Source organism: Sinohyriopsis cumingii, unplaced genomic scaffold, assembly GCF_028554795.1.
Source record: "Sinohyriopsis cumingii isolate HCF-2022 unplaced genomic scaffold, ASM2855479v2 utg000459l, whole genome shotgun sequence".
Classification (NCBI taxonomy): Eukaryota; Metazoa; Mollusca; class Bivalvia; order Unionida; family Unionidae; genus Sinohyriopsis; species Sinohyriopsis cumingii.
Genome location: NW_028315902.1, coordinates 926,950 through 943,785, shown reverse-complemented (window position 1 = coordinate 943,785; position 16,836 = coordinate 926,950). Strand labels below are relative to the sequence as shown.

Below are 16,836 nucleotides of genomic sequence, written 5' to 3'. Positions count from 1 at the left end.
AACTCATCTGTCTTGATGATATAAATATTAATAATATCGGACATGAAATTGCCATTCAAATGTTGATAAGCTTAGCCAATTAGATACAAGATCATTTCCTTGGTATGTATCGAACTTGCTCAAAGTTGGCATATGTATGAGATCCTGATGACGGATGTCTACATATATTTATCATATTCAATCAAAATCAAATCAGAAATACAGCATCCAGAGTGGTAACAAGTTCAGCTAATCCGATGCAAATTCAAATAACTGGATAATGATCATTAATGAAATCATTCAAGATCTTCTTCATGTAAGGCTTTATGCCAATTCTGAATATAATTGGATCAGAAATATGCATTTGAGTAATACCATGCTGTAAAACCAGAAATATCACAAAATTAATATGCATGGATCTAGATTATAAGTGAAGTCAAACGAGATCTTAATATATTGCAAGTTTTGTCAAAATCGAATAAGAAATATGGCCCCCAGATTTGTAATGTTAGGTTAACCAATCATATGTAAGGTCATGTCATTTGTATGCATAGATTTCACACCTTATACAACTGATCTGAGATTTTGATAATATAAACCCATATTCTATATCTACAGGAAACTAGATCAGAAATAGGACTCCAGTGATAACAAGCAATTGGTGACAAATGGATGACATGTTATGCAAGGCTGATGATACAAAATCCATACCAGATGTAGGGCCACACCATAAAGACCAGCCCAACCACAGTGGCAAACTAGCCAATCACCTGGGGCACCAAGGCTTTAATGGAAGCCAAATTAGATGGCACTAATTATTTGGTTGGGGGAAGGACACCAAACCCATAGGGACAGACATGGATCCACACAGCCATCTTAAGATTGGAGCCATTTTATTTAGGACCAACTAGATTTAATATCAAGCTGTCTGTTGAAAACCTCATGTCAGTATGACCATCCATTTAGGAGGAAAACCCCAAACAAACTGGCAATGGAGGAAGAGTGGCGATAAGAAAATTGCACCAATGGCTGCTGGATACTGGATAAAAGGCAATCAAACAAGCTATTCTTGTTTTGACCAGAACATAAAACTACGCCATAAAACAACAATGATATATATGTATAATGTGATTTATTTGTACATAAAAACTTCTGTTATAATGTATACTCATGTAGGATCCAGGGATAGTACTTTCTTATGTTTGGTATATTCCTGTAATCCTATATATATATATATATATATATATATAAGGTCAGACAGCCCAATAGCCCAATGCCTGGGAATGGTTATTTTTTTTATCAGACCCCTCCTGTATTCTGTATGAGGTCCCCACTGGGTTTGTCAAACAGAAATTTATTTTCAAGAGGTTGAAAGACTAATAAATTATTAATATTTATCCCTATGTATGTCCCTTACCATTATGAAGATCCTTTTATACTTCTATCCAAAGCTGGTAAACTTTGTATATAAAATGAAGATTTTGAACAACAAATGGTGAACAAATAGCCTATGTCACCTACAATTAGTGCCTGCTTGGCTTTACCATGCATGTGATTCTACGGGAGGTAGGACAAAATACCATTTTGGATTTCTATGTGCAGTTGAGAACCAGCCTGGTGTGTGCTTAACTGTTCCAGCAAATCACTGCATCTGATAAAATGATACATGACCATGAAATGGGATTAAGGCAGACATGTATACACAACAATCTGTTAATTGATTATTTGTATGTGTGTATGTGTGATTTGGATTCTTAACTTAGCTTTAACAATTTTCCAGTCATATCACTATGATGTCTGCAGTGTGGCAGTTTATAGTGATGTCTAGCACTTGGGCATCATGCTGCAGACATGTACCATCATATCCCACCCAGTCACATTATCCTGACACCAGGCCAACCAGTCCTAACACTAACCTCTAAATCCTGAGTGCCAAGGGAAGCAGCTGCTAGTACCATATTTGTCTTTGGTATAACTTGGCCAGCATTCTAACCCATGACCTCCTGCATCCAAGGTGGACGCTCTAACCACTTAGGACACCAGAGCAGTCAATTACTTTATTGTTGTAATATGGAGAGTTTAAACTTTACACCATATGAGAGATATTTTTTGAGGTATTATAACTAATAAAGGCATTGGCTTCTGAGGCTTTAATTAAAAACTGGCTGTCCTTTGGCAGAATTGGGATAAAAGGAAAGACCGACTTAAACATTATTTCAGTAAAAACATTTGTGCATTTCAATTTTGTATGGTCTTGCTTAACTGCATTTGTTCAAGATGTTTCATGTTATAGTTTAATAAATAATAATTGAGCTGGCCCATTGCTCACACTGACACTAGTGAAAAGCCACATGGTAGGACATTGTAAGCAGCACAATGAACAACATAAAAAGTGTAAAGTGAAAATGTATAAGGCAAGACAAGCTACAAAATTTCAGATGCTAATAACCTAAAATGCTGTTGATCCACTGAGTAAGGAGGACATGTATAGAGCAATTTGACAAAGGCCTACCTCAGGACCTGGAGGAAAACATTGCTTTACATGAAATATGTTGAAATCTGAATTAACACAAGTCAATTTCAAATGGAAATTGGAGATAGGGCCTGTGGAGTTTTAGTCAGGGCTTGTGATTTCCTTTAAGACACTAGCCATGGCTAAAAATTAATTTCTTTGAGCTCTGCAATTATATTAATTTATATTAAAAAACATAAGAAAAACAACAACAAAAAACAATTTGGATTTCCATTACTCACAATGAAACCAAATGATCAAGTTGTGATGCATTTCTTTCTAATGAAACCTTTTGGAAAACTACGTTTATCTCAACAAACAAGAGTATCCTAAATAACGTCTCTATAAATGATACTAAATATGAAATGACTGTTAAAAAATATGATACGAAAAATTAAATTATGACTCTAAACATTATACTAAATGTTACCATCAAACCGGCGTAAAAATAATTTCCAGAATAAAATTAATGAAAATTGCAGTGATAAGAGTTACTATTTTTCTTTTACATCTCACGGTCTACCCTGTGTCAGTTGTCAGTTTGTGTAACCCCACTGCGTGTTTTTTGTCGTTATCCTGCAAATGACGGATTACGCCGCGATAAGGAAAAAAACCCGGCTACAAAAATTAACCTGAAGTATTTCCAATCTCGATAATCCCACGAATGGCAGTAAGAAACTACATAAATCACAGCGACCATCCAAACAGTGATATTGGTTTTTATTTGTTGTTTTTTTTCCCTCTCAGGAAATGTACATTAAATCCTCATTATTCATTGTCAGTTTTAAGATATAGCTGGTACAAGATTGTCAACTCAAACTTTTATATATTTTACAGCAAAACAAATGTGTACGTGTGCGTATGCTATTCACGTTAATAAAAAGTGGCAAACGCAAATACCAGGGTCTGAATGTTAGTATAACTAATTTACCTGTGTTGTATTCTCTGCTGTAAACTGAGCGTGCCAGATCAATGAATGGGAATGTATATCTCGCTGATAGCTATCCTTTCACATGTAAACGGAACGGGAGGGCGTGAAAAAGAAGTCTTGACCATGCAGTGGCAAGTGTCACTGTATCTACGATCCACTACCTGCGATGTGTAAGAGTCCACCTACGTGTATGTACATCGGTAATTATAATCCAGGTTTTCAAGGTGAGTTATCGCCGATAGACTTAAATGGTTTCCTAGCTGGTACCACTTAAGAGGTGTTAGCTGTTAGTCACTGCACATGCTACAAGAGTCTAGAACTGTAGCAACAGACCTGCGAGTCACGCATCACGAAAGTCAGTTCCACCTGAATGACGATTATATAGCAAAATACTTTCAGCAGCGCATGTAATAATGTTCGGACCAGTTCATTTTCAAGGGAAGGCAGGAAATAAGCTATTGTCAAAAAACAAAAAGCAACTACCTTGCTCTGATTTATAAAGAAGAAAAAAAAAGAAAATAAAACAATACAGTTAACTATATTCATTGTATAAAATGTCAACAAAATCTTGAGGTAAACAAAATCATAATAAAAAAGAGTATCCCGGACCGAATAGAAAAAGGCAACACCCCACCACAAATTAAATTATTAGTCGCTAACCGTGCTCATTGTACAAAATACAAAGCGGACATCCTGCGACAACCTTATGCATGTGTAATTGTAATGTAATGGCCACAATTAACAGCAGTCTGACGGGGGGAAATTAGAGAAGTGTAGCCCGACAGACGGATGGAGATAGGCAGTGGCAATAAGATTCTACAAGCGCACCAGATGTCAGGGGCGCCCGCAGAATTATGGAGGGGGGGGGGGGCAAATATGTAGTGGTCAACTATTCAGTTTTACGAATGTAAGCCAAAACATGTTTAGAGGTGAAGGGAGGGGGTTAAGTGTCACGTCCCAACCACCCAGCCGGCCCCTATGAGTGGTGGCCCAAATGCACTGTACAAAAACAGAAACGAAACTGGAAGTGCTAACCTTATGCATGTGATGTATTTATTTGTTACTTTGTCAGCACAGCAATGACTATTTTAATTGTGGAGCGAATCGTCAATGATGAATAATGTTGACGAAAGAGAATGTCCTTCTTGACGCATAGGCTATAACGCATGGAAACCAATCTGGCTGTTTTTCCAATGCCGAATTCCCCCCACAAAAATAAAAATGTTCGGCTATTCTGTTTAGTGTTTTGTTGATGTCATGTAAAGTATTTTTTTTTTCTTTTTCTTTTAGTAATGGTAGACATAAATGATGGACTTCGACATCATTTGTAAACAAGAGGTTCAGGTAGGCCTGGTTTCATTCATCTATCATGGTCGAAAAGGCCTTTCTTGTGATAAGCCACATGCCTTGGGTTGAAAGACGCCTATGTCAGGATAATTTTTATCTATTCAGTAGAAAATTGGCGTTTTTTAATATCTAACTCTGTTTCTGCTTTGAGTACATTTAGCTGGGCAAATGTTGAATTGTCATAGATTATATTAATATATGAATGTAAAAGGTATGCATGATAGAAGTCTACCCGTCACATCTGGTCTGATTTGGTAAGGTAGTTTATATGTATGTCTCTGGTGAACACCCCATGTCAATAACACTCTGTTTAAGACATGTAGCGACAACAGTGTTCAAGATGGCTGTTGCGGGAGTAATATTACTTGATCTCAGATCGGCACCATTTTCATTCAGAACCAAGTAGACCTCGTTCAGAAGTCGTTTCGTGGATATATGTATTAAGTTTCGTGGCAATCCTCCAAGTAGTGTAGGTGGAGTAACGATAACAGACTTGTGCTAACCGACAGCCGATGGACAACTGACCATCCCATAACAACGTCTGGTCTTTGGTCAGTAGATCCTTAATAATTGCTGCAAAATATGAAAAAAGTGCATACATTTATATGTATACAAGAAGAGTTTACACAAAATGGGTTCGCATCCGTCATTCACAGAAATACGTGACAGTTAACAGATGGGAAAACAATCCGAGAGTGGTTAAGAGCTAAGACAGGCTTTCACCTGAAAACTGTCGACATTTTGCACGATGCTTGTTTTAAAAGTTCAGAAATCAAAAGAGTATCATATGTATTTAATATTATAATTGCCTCTTGCTGATTCATCGCAAAAACGGACGGACACCATCAAATTGTCCCTACTCAATACACTAGCAATGACCAGTGTGCATTGTTTCTGCCACCAGAAACATAGTAGGAATTAGAGTTACTTTAGTGCAAATACGTATATAGACTGGATACTACGTTTCCAATAGGGGAATGTGTAATAAATCATGAATTAGACCAACTAAAGGCTTCGAGGCTGGCTGTCAGTTATCAGTTACGTTGTAAACACCGGATTGCCAAGTCAGCGAACCAGTCCAACAACTTTACCTTAAACCTGTTGAAAATCTATCACTCTGAACTACTTGTTTTTATGGGGTGTCATTTAGAACTTAAAACCAAAAAAACCAGATCTTTGATTAGTCATAAATCATAGCTGATACACCTTTTTCATGATCCATGCGTATCATGCACTCAGATCCCCATTATTTTTCCTAGACATAACCACACTCAACGTGCACTGCAAGATATTATTTTGAACGACGGAAAGGGATCGGATTAAAATAAGTAGGCATTATGTGTGGCTCAGTTTTAATAATCCTGTTTTAGTTTTTGTAAATAAGAGCTCTAAGTGGACCTGGGATTACTTTTCTTGTTGACATTTATTAAATAATCCAAAATGCAAGAGCAGTTGGCAAAGGAATCTAGGTCTAAGAAAGACTCAGAGGCTAGGATGCTTTCTGTAAAAGTCAATGCAATTGTGTTGAGTGTTTGGTATACACACACATATATATATATATATATATATATATATATATATATATATATATATATATATATATATATATATATATATATATATATATATATATTCGTTTAAAGGATTTTCCATATGTAACTCTACTGCTCATAACCTAAGTGGTTAGAGAGTCCGCCTTGAATGCGGGAGGTCGATGGCTCCGGCCGAGTCATACCAAAGATATAAAATGGTACTAACTGCTGTCTCGTTTGGCGCTCAGCATTAGGAGGTTAGCGTTAAGACTGGTCAGCCTGATGTCAGGATAACGTTACTAGGTGTGACATTATGCCACATGTCTGCGGCATGATGCCCAAGTGCTAGACATCACTATAAACTGCCACACTGCAGACATTGTAGCGATATGACTCAAATCGACCCACGAGAAGCTGCTGGCAAGCTTTCTCACATACCAACATTGGCCGAATCCAAGACTCGAACCCACGCAGGACTCAGATTGTTAAAGCTACGTTAAACATCCGAAAACACACACACACATTACTGCTCATGTGGTCTTTGCTCCCGAAAAAAAAAAGAAGTCATATTGGCATGGGGTTTTCACCAAGGCTCTTTTATGATGTCTAGGTGGTCATAAAATGATCAACGGTAATGTTGCCAATTGGACATACAAGATACCCATCAAAGCTACCATCTTGAAAATCTTGTCGTTACTTGACAGGAATGGATAGTCATATTGACATGTGTTTTCGCCAGAAGATTAAATATGATGACGAGTTGGTTAACAAGGAAAATCGCGCCGATCTGACCTCAAATATGGTCGTCCTGACCGCCATCTTGAAAATCTTCTTGTCACTTCCCCTCTAAATTTAATAGCAATATCAACATTGGGTTTTCGACCAACCAACCGCCCCTCCACCTCCAGCTCTTATTACATTTAGATGGTCCTAAATGCAAATGGTGCCCCGCAGACACCCAACATGGCTGTCGCAATGAAGATGATGAAATCTTCTTGACACTATTTCTCTAGAGTGTATGAGTGTATGATGATGTCTGCATGAGGTTTTCACCCAAAATCTTTTAACGGTGTCAAGCTTGTTCCAAATGAAAATGACGCCGATCTTATGCCCAGCATGACTGTGACAAGAGATAAATTGAAAAGATTAACGTCCTAGAATAGGACAGCAGTTAAAAAGAATGGTGATCACATCTTGAATTTCTGGAAATATCGTTTCAGACAGTCAAGCCTCAGTTCCTTCGAAGGATTCGTGTAGTAATGGTAGCTACATTTCATGGTGTACAAGTACTATTGGTACGAGTTCAAAACCACTTATTACCAAATACATTTTGTCATATTCGGTCAAATTTTGACATGAAGTGTCTGAGGAAAACAAGTATTTGGGGGTTTTTTTCTTTCTATTTTTGGTAATGGTAACATACTTGGTGGATGATTTGCATATTTACCAGGGTGCATTCTGTCAAATTCGGTCAGATTATATAGAATTGATTTTGATTTTGAAAAGATGTTGTTTAAATGTTTTTCTATTTTCGGTAAAGCTGGTTGTATTTGATTTTAATTCGGCACCATTTGAAACAAGAGGCTTAATTGATGTTAAGATCAAACACCAAGCTGACTTCCATAGAAATAGCAAAATGCACAGCATTTCGCCATGAATTCTTGTCACTAAGATGATTTTTGATGAAATTCCTTCCAATGCTGTTGATTATTACGAAAAGAACTGATTCAGGGTTTGTCTAACTATATGTATATTCACCCATAATTGAAGGCAAATTGACATCATTTGTCCAATATTGAAAGGCCCCAATACCAGGATATTGTGTGTCAAAGCTGGTCAAATTCTGTCAAGCAGTTTGTTTGATAAAGTTGTGTAAATATTTAATAATCTGATAGGAGGATTGACATCATTTGTAGAAATTTTAGAACCCTTTTTGACTGGATGATTTCAGTAATGTGCGGTCAAATTTTGTCGAATAGTTTTTCAGCAAAAGTCATTTAAACCTTGTTCTAATTTTAGCAACAGTGGCCGCACCTGATGACGGATAGGCATCATTGTTGGTAAATAGAATGGAAAGTCATCTATGCTAGAATACTTTCTGTCAATTCAGTTAAGCGGCACTCGAAGTAACAAATGATATTCAGCATTTTTGCAGACATTGTGTCAACGTTTTTCTATTTTTAGTAATGGCGGCCATGTTATATGGCAGATTGGTATTAATAGGAATAAAAGTGAAAACTCTTTGAGTCAGGATGATTGTTGTGAAAATTATTCAAACTCCATTAAGCAGTTGCTGAGAAGGATTTTTTTGAGAACAAAAAATATGCTTTTCCTTTTTAGTAACAGTGGCTATATTTAATGGCGGATCGATATCAGCTATACAATTTGAAAACCATTTAAGAAAATAATTCTAGAATTAAACACTAACCTCTTCCCCAGATGTCAAAATGTAATTGTTGTACCATTTTACATATGTCTCTCCTCCGTTAATGATGAAGATATGGGGGATTTGTTACATTTAAGGAGACACTGACAGTAGGTTCAGGGTACTAAGCTGAAAAGTTATAAAAGAGAAATCTTTATTTATACACAAGCACCTACTAATCAGTGACCATCGAACGAAGGAAATGAAATGATATTTCATCTGGAATCTTTCTTAGCTTTCGCCCACTAAAAGTACCAATCTTATAACATTTTCCATAAAGATACATTTTTCACCGACTTAAAATATGCTCGAAGTTGCTGACAGCTTACTTATACAAATCCAGACCATGGTGTACAAGGTTGGATTGTACATTTTCTTGCGGTCATAATCCAGGTAAAATGCAAAAGGTTCAAAGAATAATGCAACCTGAATGATGTAGGTCTGAAATAAGGGAAGCCATGAAAGTGCACTATTTCTGTTACAAATAACATGACGAACGAATATATGAGAACACATACATTTAGTATGAAGAAAAAAAGAATTAAACGCTAACGCTCAGTATTTATTAAGAATTGATATGACCTCTTAAAATATAGAAACATTTTCTAACTTGAACTGAAGTTTAAAAGTTCATGATTTTCCTTATAAACTAAAAACCGGTAGTAGCACTATAAGACATTGAAACCCACTAAACACCTTTCTCATATCACTCACCTCATTAACTTCAATGTTTGGAGAACATTCTTTCATATTATAAGAGTTTTCATTCCTTATATATTTAGCAAAGTCGAAAATCACATCTCATATATTATTCCGAATCATTTACATATATGTTCAAGATGCTATTGATACCGGACTAGATCTTCGCCATTGTTTACAGACATTTAATTTTCTTCAAAAGTCACAACCGGGTTTCAGAGACAATCATTCTTGCCAAACTGCATTCACAGAGTTTGCTGATGCATGGCTGGCAGCTTTATATGACAGAATAATAATCGGCGAAATTGATGTTGATTTTAAATAACGTTTGATTTATAAGATCATGAAATACTAATGAAGAAAGTGAATGCATACAAAATCAGTGATCATTCTCTTGCTTGGTTTGATTCTTACCTAATAGCAAGGCAACAATGCGATTCTGTGGTCAGTGCTACATCTTTACAATACGTCCAAAATTGAGTCCCTCAAGGCTCTATTCTTGGCCCTATACTCTTCTCGTTTATAATAAAGATTTACCACTCCATATGAATGTCACGAAAACTAATCTTTTCGCACATGACAAGGTGTAGTTATTGGCAGCCATGTATCGTAGGAAAATCAAACAGAGCGTGTGTTCTGCTGTATCTTTCAGAAAATCTTATTGAACATACATTCTTCTTACGCGCCGAATTTATGCCGAATAAATAAATAAATAAATAAATAAATAAATAAATATATATATATATATATATATATATATATATATATATATATATATATGTGTGTGTGTGTGTGTGTGTGTGAAAAATTTGGTAGATATTTCGCAGTACATTATGTCGTGGTCGGAGTAAAGGTAACCATTAAGACTGAGGTTTGAACTAGGTTCCCCATAAACTGGTAATTTTGCGATGGCTAATCTATCTTGTTTGGAGACTTGATGGGGTTTTAATTAGGACCAGCTAGAATAACGGTCTGATAGATATGTTAACCTAGGGTCAAGTGTAGGAAATGACAATGTAGAGACACTCCAGAGGCTAATTTTGGGAAATCTAGGGCCATTTGAAATATGTCATAAAATTATATTTTTCATAATAATTATTAATAAAGGGGGACAAGAAAGAATTATTCTCAATTCGACGTGAGTGTTAAAATTATGGCGGTTAGAGAAAATTAATCCAGATTGGTTAAGCTAACCGATGGGGGTGTTTCCCAGACGAAATCCAAGGTTTTTAGGCATTTCCTTGCGAAATTTGGCAGTCCAAGTTTTCCTGCCGAAAGGGAAGTCTGAGAGACTGATCAAATTAACAAGTAATTTCTCTCGTTAAAGATATCGTCGAAGGGGCGAGTGTCTGGAAAGTTGAGGACACAGCAAAGAGAGATTCTGCTTCATAAGAAAGGGGGAGCCCCGAGTGGCCGAGTGGTCTAAAGCGCTCTCCGTTACGGATCACTGCCATCTCACCTCTGTCTGCGTGGGTTCGAGTCTCGGATTCGGCTAATGTGGGTATGTGAGAAAGCTTGCCAGTAGCTTCTCGTGGGTCGGTGGTTCTTTCCGGGTTTTTTCCGGGTTCTTCCTCCACCATTAATACTGGCCGCCATGTATAGCCTATCGTGTGCTGAAAAATGGCGTTAAACCATACAACAACAACAACAATCATACGAAAGGGAACGAGTCTTGTGAAAGCACAAAGTATTGTCTCAATCACACAGAAAATGTTCCTTTATGTAAGTTTATAAAAAAAAAAATAATTCATTCCTTTTAAATTCACACTTAAATTTTCCTTGAGTTCAGAAGTTAATTGTGCATTCCATGTCTCGAATGTTACACTTTTCATGTATTGCAACAATGTCATACAATATTTCATTGGTATGACTGTGTTGTGATTTAGTGGTTTGTATGTAACAGAAACCGTGTATTGTAGGAATTTCATGCATTACTCTGATACGAATTGTACTAATTAATTTATCTGTCTTAAAGAATACGTAGCATGTATTCTAAGAATTTTACCATGTCCACGTTAATGAATCGCTAATTAGCAGGTAATGTAGTTAAGACAAGACGTGAAGTCTGTTAATTCATTTGGGTAATTAAGTTGTGAATTCTCTTAACCGAGGAAAATCGGAATGTATCGACCGACATCGTTCAGCTTGTAATTACACCCCACAGTGGGATGTGATAGTTATAAATGAGGTTTAGTTATGTCATTTCTCTGTTCGGAATGCGGATAGCTGCTAGAGAGACATTACATTTATGTTATTATGATTGTTTATCAGCATCAGGTTGCGAACTGACCATAGCCTTAGTCTGTTGAGTTACGATAAGACGATATCTGACATATCAAGTACGTGAATATTGTTCGACGCCAGAAAAGAAAAACCTGACAAATATTTAGGCTGCCTTTCATTTATTTTAAGGTAAAACTAGCTCCATACCATTTCAATCCATAGTGGGAAAAGACTGCAAACAAGATACGGTTGATGACCCGAAGAGATTGGGCAGTAAGAGACAGACAGACAGGGAAACAGAGAGAGAGAGAGAGAAGAAATACGGCATCACTGACATGACACCAACGGTGATTGAGAAAGGACCGGAAGGAACCAAGGTATGTTGACATGCCGGCAATTTGAGTTCGATCATTCACTCGATTCTGTGATGATTTTTTTCCCCTCTGTATCAGAATGGCTAATCGCATTCACATTAATTTTGTAGTTCTATTTCTAAGAGAACATTATCATTCAAATGCCATGTTCAATTTCATTTTGTTTACCTAATTGATTAAACTGGTCTTTTTAATACGGGGACTCGTGTTGTTCTATTCTGTATCATTGCTTAGATCAATGTTACTCCATCCATTATTTTCATATTCATTCTTATTGTTTGCTCGATCGGGGCAATAACACCGTGGTCGATCATCTCCTAGTTAAGCCCCGTAGAATTGGGGGATCATATCACATAATAACATATCACACCCAACTCCTCTCTCTCTCTCTCTCTCTCTCTCTCTCTCTCTCTCTTCTCTTCTTCATTATGGTTGCACTTTCTTCAACCCTTTTACAGTTGTGAACTGTTATCAGAGGTTAAAGAATTGTCACTGGAGTTACATTATTAGGTCCAAAGCGAACTCCACTGTAATGTAGTCTGTCAGCATTATAATGACGGACACAATACTAATAAAAATGATCTGGAACGTATGATGATAATTATGAAGTAGTAACGTGGTATACCGTTGTACTCGCTTTTAAGCTGAGGAAAACTGCAAACAACAAAGATCCTGATCTGTCGTAGTATAATGCGCCTGCAGATCATGGTCTATGATCTTTCTTCTACTGATTATTCCTAACAAAGTGCAGGGACCCAGATCTTCCGGCGCATCATGCGACGCAGATCTGGGTCTATGCAGTTTGCAGTTGGACTTCACTTATAAGCAAGTACTTACAGCGTATTTCAAGTCTGCCTTAAATAATGTTTATTCGACTTGAAATGGGAAGAGACAGCTAATTAAATTCCCGCATAATGTAATATCAGTGTTTCGAAAAATTACCGTACTTTCATGATAAGACAGGAAAATATGCTAACATTCTTTGAATGATGTATCCAAGAATAAAGTTTAAAACGACAACAACGATATATTACTCAGCTCATTTTGATAATGATTCCCTTCGGGTGCCCACTATTAAACTCCAGCCTAGTCGGATATGGTAGAACCTGTGCTGCAACAGCGATAAAATGAAAATAGTTTTTGGATGAAGCCTGCTACTGTGTATAATTCACATATTTACAGCACATCGATGCTAATTTTTCTATTAATTGTTTTCATCAAGTCACCATCTTTCATTATTTTATTTATTTTTTAATATTTAAGGTTCCTCGACACAACGGCTAGTTGTAAAGCGTGTATTAATTCAATAATAATTCATCACACATTGGCTGTTTGATAGCTCGTAATATTTAATATTCCATCGCACATAGGTTTGGTTCCGTAACTCGTAAAATAACTGCAACCTCAATACAATAAATTCACTTTAAGGGAATGAAACCAATGGGGCTCGTATCGTTGCTTAAAACTGACCTATCATGCATGTACTATATAATACTGTAGCTAGTAATTTTATTATAGTACGTGTATGATAGGTCAATTTTAAGCAATGATACTAGCCCCTGTGAATGAAACATGTATTATCAAATAATAGATACTTTCAGTTACATCAATTTAATCTGCCCGTGTATAGAGCAGACAAGACCCATCCCCAGTATCAACATTTGACATTTTTTTTATATAAATAAATGTACACAATGTTTCACACCAAGACCTATGCGAAATGAACAGATTATCAGATGTATTGTCATTTTTGCGTTTTACTGATTCATGCAAACAGGCGCAAACAACTGATGGGCATCATTTAATTTCCACTGCTAAATACATTAGCAATGACCGTTGTGTATTGTTTAAATATACTAAGAATGGCCAGTATGTATTGTTTAAATACATTAGCAATGGCCAGTGTGTATTGTTTAAATACACTAGCAATGGCCAGTGTGTATTGTTTAATTACACTAGCAATAACCAGTATGTATTGTTTAAATACACTAGCAATGGCCAGTGTGTATTGTTTAAATACACTAGCAATAACCAGTATGTATTGTTTAAATACACTAGCAATAACCAGTATGTATTGTTTAAATACACTAGCAATAACCAGTATGTATTGTTTAAATACACTAGCAATAACCAGTATGTATTGTTTAAATACACTAGCAATAACCAGTGTGTATTGTTTAAATACACTAGCAATAACCAGTATGTATTGTTTAAATACACTAGCAATAACCAGTATGTATTGTTTAAATACACTAGCAATAACCAGTATGTATTGTTTAAATACACTAGCAATAACCAGTATGTATTGTTTAAATACACTAGCAATGGCCAGTGTGTATTGTTTAAATACACTAGCAATGGCCAGTGTGTATTGTTTAATTACACTAGCAATAACCAGTATGTATTGTTTAAATATACTAAGAATGGCCAGTATGTATTGTTTAAATACACTAGCAATAACCAGTATGTATTGTTTAAATATACTAAGAATGGCCAGTGTGTATTGTTTAAATACACTAAGAATGGCCAGTATGTATTGTTTAAATACACTAGCAATGGCCAGTGTGTATTGTTTAAATACACTAGCAATAACCAGTATGTATTGTTTAAATACACTAAGAATGGCCAGTATGTATTGTTTAAATACACTAGCAATGGCCAGTGTGTATTGTTTAAATACACTAAGAATGGCCAGTATGTATTGTTTAAATACACTAGCAATAACCAGTATGTATTGTTTAAATACACTAAGAATGGCCAGTATGTATTGTTTAAATACACTAGCAATGGCCAGTGTGTATTGTTTAAATACACTAAGAATGGCCAGTATGTATTGTTTAAATACACTAGCAATAACCAGTATGTATTGTTTAAATATACTAAGAATGGCCAGTGTGTATTGTTTAAATACACTAGCAATAACCAGTATGTATTGTTTAAATATACTAGCAATAACCAGTATGTATTGTTTAAATATACTAAGAATGGCCAGTGTGTATTGTTTAAATACACTAAGAATGGCCAGTATGTATTGTTTAAATACACTAGCAATGGCCAGTGTGTATTGTTTAAATACACTAAGAATGGCCAGTATGTATTGTTTAATTACACTAGCAATAACCAGTATGTATTGTTTAAATATACTAAGAATGGCCAGTATGTATTGTTTAAATACACTAGCAATAACCAGTATGTATTGTTTAAATATACTAAGAATGGCCAGTGTGTATTGTTTAAATACACTAAGAATGGCCAGTATGTATTGTTTAAATACACTAGCAATGGCCAGTGTGTATTGTTTAAATACACTAAGAATGGCCAGTATGTATTGTTTAAATACACTAGCAATGGCCAGTGTGTATTGTTTAAATACACTAGCAATGGCCAGTATGTATTGTTTAAATACACTAGCAATGGCCAGTGTGTATTGTTTCTGCCAACTAGAGAGGTTGCGATGAATAACCGTTCTCCATTGGGAGAATGAGCCTTTATATCGGGGGTCTCAAAAATAAATATCTGTATTAAATATAGCCGTGGAAAAATAACAGTTACATTTTCCGGCCATGATGGTACATATGTCCGAACAAAACATTCAAGGCGGCAGAGAGGGCTGTGTCCACTCATATAGAGAAGCATGATGGAAAAATAAAAAGTAGTGCAGCTCCATAAATAGGAAATAGCTTTCTCAACTTTGAATAACTCTGAAGAAAATTGAGAAACGTCTCACAAATACTACACACACCAAAGCATTAAGGATTTTATTTTATTTTGTAATAGCAACCGTTTCTCATTCAAAATCTTAATTAAAAAATAATGAACTCCCCCCCCCCAAAAAAAAGAGAAAAAAAGGAGAACGAAATTTTAATTGTTTCCAAAACAAACTCTTTTTCAAACTTATATATATATATATATATATATATATATATATATATATATATATATATATATATATATATATATATATATATATATATATATATATATATAAACCATAGATATACAACCTGGGTGAAGTTTGACATAAATGCTGTCCCCAACAGCACAATCTATAGCACACAAACAATATAGTACAAACTCATATGGCATAAGAGATCCTTAGCAAAGATCACTAGAACAAACAAGGGAATGGACTCCGACTTGGACAATGATACCCAACATCGGATGAACAACCATTTAGACAGTCAAGGTTCTTCTGATACACTAGGGAAATATATATACCCCGTTAAAAATTCTTATCTAACAAAATCTTTAAGCAAAATTCTTTTTGGAATAAAAAACGCAATATAACACACCTTAGGGGTACACTAACACATAAAACACTTTATTTTGTGGGGAAATGGGGGAGGCAACTGTCCGGTGACACACATACCCCCAAAGCAAAGCCTCTCATGTGGCCCACAAAATCAATGGCGTCACACGGTGTCATGAGAGATAACAAAGGTGGTATGACCCTTTTGCCATCGAAAATGCCTTCATGTGGCCCTCAGGGTGGTTTGAGTTTGAGACCCCTGATTTAGATTAACTGTGCTTCCAGGATGATTTTCAACACGTGTAAAAACCAGTTTACCTGTTCAGTAAACCAGTTAAACAACATTCCTTTAAAAACTGAAGAACACGAATCGCTCCATTCCACTTTTTTTTTACCTGCTTGTAGTGCCATTCAGGATTTTGAAAATACCAATTATGTGATGCAGTCATATAAAATCACACGCTGATACGTCTCTTTAATAATCCAATTTTACGTCGCACTAATATCTTTAGTTTATTTAGATATAACCAAGTGCAATTGCAAGCCACAATCGCACACATCAGAA

At 35.8% G+C, this 16,836-nt stretch overlaps 1 protein-coding gene and 1 long non-coding RNA gene across 3 annotated transcripts in view; one reads left to right on the top strand and one right to left on the bottom strand.

Moving 5' to 3' along the window:
• The window catches only part of LOC149773991 (neurocalcin-delta B-like), a 299,760-nt gene that overhangs the window by 178,472 nt on the left and 104,452 nt on the right, over positions 1-16,836 (bottom strand). Inside the window, exon 1 of one of the 2 annotated variants that reach the window (XM_089945924.1) lies at positions 3,423-5,097. The exons of the other annotated variant lie outside the window; for it this stretch is intronic. The gene's annotated coding sequence lies outside the window, so the exon portion shown is untranslated. Of the gene's footprint in view, positions 1-3,422; positions 5,098-16,836 lie in introns of those variants that run through there. 2 annotated transcript variants of the gene reach the window in all.
• Positions 3,512-12,368, top strand: LOC149773992 (uncharacterized). The gene is made up of 2 exons (XR_016417107.1): positions 3,512-3,646; positions 11,838-12,368. It is a non-coding gene; the product is annotated as an uncharacterized LOC149773992 (long non-coding RNA).